Here is a 5529-nt window from a genome sequence, read left to right as displayed (position 1 = left end):
CCAGAATTTTGTATGTCGTCCCATTGCTTTCTTGGTTGTATGGTTTCTGCAGAGAAATCAGAGCTCTTAGTTTTACTGGTTCTCCTTTGCAGGTAACTTTTCATTTGTCCTGAGTTGCTTTCAGGATTCTTTCCTTGTCTTAGGTTTAGGAAAATTTGATTATGGTATGTTTTGGTGATTCTCTTTGGGGGTCTATCCTATTCAGTGTTCTTCAGCTTCTTGAATGATTATCTTCTTTTCTTTCATGCTGTTAGGGAAGTTTTCTTCCAGCAACTTTTTGATAATTTTTTTTGAGCTTGTTGTGTTTTCCTGTTCTTTAATTTCAGCCACCCATACGTTATTCCTCTTTATGGTGTCCCATAATATAAATCTCAGGTTTCCTTCTGATTTTTTCATTCTTTTTTTCCCTAATTTTTCTTCTAACTTATTAGTATTGAGTTCAGTAATTTGGGCTTCCATTAGCTTTAAATCTACCTCTTTGCACTTTCAATGCACTGTCCATTTCTGAAATCTTAGTATTAATCTTCTGGATTTCTAATGGCAAGTTTTGTATTATTTCAAAATTTGCATTTATTTTGTCTATTTGTTCTTGTAAAGTTTTTAAATGTGTTCTTGCTTGTCTCTATCTTCCTATCAATCCATTTGACTTCTTTCTCAAAACATTTTCTGGCTCTGTATCTTGGTCATTTATTTGAGCCACTGTCTCTTGTTTCTTCATGTGAGCTAAAATCATCTGTTGTCTCTGAGACAGTGTAGTGTCTCAGAGACAACAGATGATTTTAGGTGCATTTGTATTTAATTGACCATTGTATGTTGGTGTGTTCTTAGGCTCTCACCAACTGTCTCCTGCTGAGTGTAGTTAGAGAAGTGTGGAAGTGTGTGCACTATTTTCCATTTACCACTTGTGCTGTTCCATTTTGGGTTTGACTAGTAAGAAAAATAAGACAATAGAAATGAGAAGCAGAAGAAGAAAGAATAAACAAACAAAAACAACAACATCCTATAGGGAGTTCTGTGGACTGAGAACCAACAAGAACAGAAAACAACCAGAGATTGACATACGTGGCAGCATCACCATGAACTCAATTGACAAATGGAAGAGTTGAGAACAGAATAAAATTATAAGAACAGAGGATCTGGGAGATCAGTCTTATGATCAAAACAATTACAATGTGAAAGAAGGTAAACACAGAGGAACAGAGATCCAGGTGGTGATAAGGTAGGTAGACTATAAGATCAAATAGACTGTCTTAAATGGAGGGGGAAAATTAATGGACTATAAGGTACCCACAACAGTGGGGTTAGGGTTTTAGTTCAGGTGTTGGGGAGGGCAATACAAGAAGGTGGAGGAGGTGGAAGAACAAGGTAGATAGGGGAACACTGGGACAGGTTTGCATGGCCTAAGTAGGAGAGATAAATAGTGATGCATGCTCAACCTTGGAACCACAGGGCTCTGTAATACAGGGAACTAGGCATAGTTTGAAGAGGGGAAATGATACTAAGGTGCTTGACTATCTTATGAATATAGGTTTCCCTTACCTACTATTGTAAAATAGACACTTGAGTGGGATAGAAAGGAATGTTGGGAAACCTGATTACAGAAAACTTATAAACCTGTCTTCAGCCTATCACTGATTGGAATACCTAAAAGGGGTTCTAGAACTTGCTCAGTGAAATAGGCCTCTTGCATAGCCTTTGCAGAGTATAGGACCTTAGGTGAAATCCTGAGTCTCATCCAGAACCATATGAGGTGGGACATTCCCACTAGCAAGGACAAGCAGACTGGAACACCTAAAGCGACAGAAGATACATCTTCAAAGAAAGACCATCAGGAAGAACCCAAAGCATAAATGTCAGCATGACTAGCTACCACAAGAATAAGCAAGCTGTTCTCCAGGAAGTCATCAAGGCAAGCAAACAGGATCCTTCAGGACAAACTCCCCTCTAAGATTGAAACTCAAAGGGAACACATGAGCAGACATATAAGCTTGCTGGTGACCACATTGTTCTACTGGTGAGTAGAAGAGGGGGAAAGGCAGCAAGGAAGAAATGGGCTGGGTTCAACCACAGTCTATGGACTCCTGTTGACCTGGAGATGAGAGACAAGAAGACAAAGGGCTGGTTGGTCCAAATTGTGGTGAGATCTGGGGACACCTTAGCCCAAAGACAAGGACGTAGCCACAGAGGGCTAGAGCTGAGAGTGAAGTATCCAGCTGATATGAAGTGAGCAGAGATGCACAAACCCCCAAACTTGCAGACAGCACCCATTTGACATAGTCTGAATGGCTTGATCAACAGAACTCGACTGTTGTTGTTATTAGGCACCATCATGTCGGTACCGGCCCATAGCGACCTTATGTACAGCAGAACGAAACACTGCGTGATCCTGGGCCAACCTCACTACTGTTGCCATGCTTGAGTCCATCGATGCTGCCACTTGGCCAATCCATCTCGTTGTGGGGTCTTCTTGTTTTCCTTTTACCCTCCACTTTATCAAACATGATATCCTTCTCAAGCGGCTGGTCCCTCCTGACAATATATCCAAAGTATAAGAGATGAAGTTTGGCCATCTCTAGGCCTCCAAGGAGCACTCTGGCTGCACTTCTTCCAAAATGGATCTTTTGGTTCTTTTTGCGGCCCATGGCACTTTCAATATTCTCCTCCAATACCATAACTCAAAAGCATCAATTCTTCTATGGTCTTCCTTATTCACTGTCCAGCATTTGCATGCATGTGAGGTTATTAAAAATACCATGGTTTGGTTCAGGCTCACCTTAATCCTCAAGCTGACATCTTTGCTCAATACTTTAAAAAGGTCTTGTGAATCAGATTTGCCTAATTCAATATGTCATTTGATTTCTTAACTGTTGCTTCTGTGAGTGCTATGGTTGTTCCAAGAAGAATTAAGCCCTTAACAACTTCAATCTTTTATCTGTTGATAAGAATGCTGTTTATTGGTCCAATGATGAGGACTTTTGTTTTCTTTACATTGAGATATAATCCATACCAAGGCTGTGCTCATTAATCTTCATCAGTAACTGTTTTAAGTCCTCTTCACTTTCAGCAAGCAAGGTTGCATCATCTGCAAATCGCAGGATGTTAGTGAGTCTTCCTCCAATTCTGATGCCACGTTTTTCTTCATAGAACCCAGCTTCTCAGATTATTTGCTCAGCATACAGGTTGAATAAGTGTGGTGAAAGAATACAACCTTGTCGCACACCTGTTTTAATTTTCAACCATTCAGTGTTCCCATATTCTGTTTGAACAACTGCTTCTTGGTCCAGGTACAGATTCCTCATGAGCACAATAAAGTGTTCCGGAATACTCATACTTGGCAATGTTATCCATAGCTTTTCATGATCCACACAATCGAAAGCCTTTGCGTAGTCAATAAAGCACAGGAAACATCTTTCTGATATTCTCTGCTTTCAGCCAAGATTCATCGGACATCAGCAATGATAACCCTCGTTCCATGTTCTCTTCTGACTCTGGCTTGAGCTTTTCTCGTTGTATGATTGTAGCCGTTTATGTATTACCTTTAGCAAAACATTACTTGCAACAATCCCATTAGCACAGAAATATTATATTTTGTATAGAGTTAACTTTATAAAACAGGAGCATCCAAAGATTGTCACTTGAATAACAACCCTATCCCTGTCCCTGAAATCTTCCTCCAAACCTTCATAGTCTCTAACATGAGTATTACATAGCTTCTTAGCTGGACTTAACCAGAGAGATTTTCTTACTACACAAATCAGATCATGTCATGACTCTACAAAATACCCTAGAAGGATTCCTACCCTACCCTGTTCCAGCCATAGTAACCTTGCTTTTCCCTTCAGCCTTTATCCCTGTTGCCTTGGAATGCTCTTCTTCCGGGATGCCCATAACTTGCTCTCTCACTTCCTTCAAGTCTTTACTAAATGCCACTGGTTTCTTGTGGGCCACATTAACAACTCTGCTGCATTTAAGATCTCTCCCTTTGCTTCTTGATCTTGTTCTGTAGCAGTATATTTGATCTATCCCTCTGGAGAGCCTGGGTAATGCAAATGGTTAGCATACATGGCTATGAATAGAAACTTGGGGTTTTGAATCCACTCAGATTCATCTTGGAAAGAAGGCATGGTGATCTTATGACTGAAAACACTACAGAGCACAGTTCTACTCTGATATATACGGGGTCAGCATGAATTGGAGTCAACTCAATGGTAACTTGGTAATTCATTGTCCATCTATCATGTTTATTGCCTGTCTCTCTTCCCTAAACTGTAAACTTTGTGCAGACAGGAATTTTATCTGTTTTATTCAAATACGCTTCTCCAAACACCCATAACTTCCCTAGCCACGTGATAAATAAAAATATTTGTAAAATGAATCAAATGGGTAACATCACTCTCTAAGAGCAAACTTCTTAAAATCAGTGTAGCAACACCCATAATGAATTGGGAGTACTTTTATTTTTACCTGGGTTTCATTGCCCTGGAGCAATTTTTAAAATCCTATTTCCCTTTCTAGTGGAAATATTTCTGTAGACTGTGGAGAATATTATGAGTGGTCCCTGATTCTCTTGGCATAATTTCTGAGGACTTAAGCTCTCCTCAGAAGCTCTTCACAGGTTCACTGTGAATTGGAATAGACTTGATGGCACTTAACAACAAGAAGTTAGTGATCACAACCATGAATATAATAATTCAATTCTGAAAACAAGTGTTCAATTTTACACTTTCCACATCTGTAGGAAGATATACTAGAGATGACAACTGTCACGTGCATTCTGACTCCTGACAACTGTATGTACAGCAGAAAAGTTGTCTGGCCCTGAGTCATCTTCATGATTGCTGCTGACATGTTTGACTCTATCAGTGGGGCTATGGTGTCAGTCTACTTCACCAAGGTCTCCCCCAGCTTCACTCGCTGTCCTCTTACCAAGCATGATGTCCTTCCCCAGCAATTGGTCCTTCTTGAGGATATGTCCAAAGCAAGTGAGTCAGACATTGGTCACTGACTGTTTTTATCACCAGTCCTTTCTTTGTAGTCTGCATTAATCTAGACAGTCCACTGAAACATGTCCACCAGAGGTGACCCTGCTGGTATTTGAAATATCAGGGGGCTGCAAAAAGTTGGTGGGGAAAAAAAAAATTCTATTATCTTTTCATTGCATTTTCCCACCAACTGTTTGAAGCCCTCTTGTAACTTACTGGTATAGCTTCAAGAGTCATGGCAACATGCAGACCACCACAATCTGCCAAATGGGCAATGGTTCACATTTTTATTTGTAGTTAAATATACCCAGTTTCTTCAGCTGGTTCTTCAAGATCCTTGTATGTTTTCCATATTTCCCCTAGAAACTCTGGTACAATGTCTTCTTAAATCAAAGAAGACGATCCATTCATTACTTTTAAATCAAAGAATGCTTACTGTACATTATAAGGTTGTTGTTGTTAGGTACCATCGAGTCGGCACCGACTCATAGCGACCTTATGCACAGCACAACGAAACAATGTCTGATCCTGGGCCAACCTCACTACT

Source organism: Chrysochloris asiatica, unplaced genomic scaffold (genome assembly GCF_000296735.1).
Source record: "Chrysochloris asiatica unplaced genomic scaffold, ChrAsi1.0 scaffold00067, whole genome shotgun sequence".
Classification (NCBI taxonomy): Eukaryota; Metazoa; Chordata; class Mammalia; order Afrosoricida; family Chrysochloridae; genus Chrysochloris; species Chrysochloris asiatica.
This window is presented reverse-complemented; position numbering follows the sequence as displayed.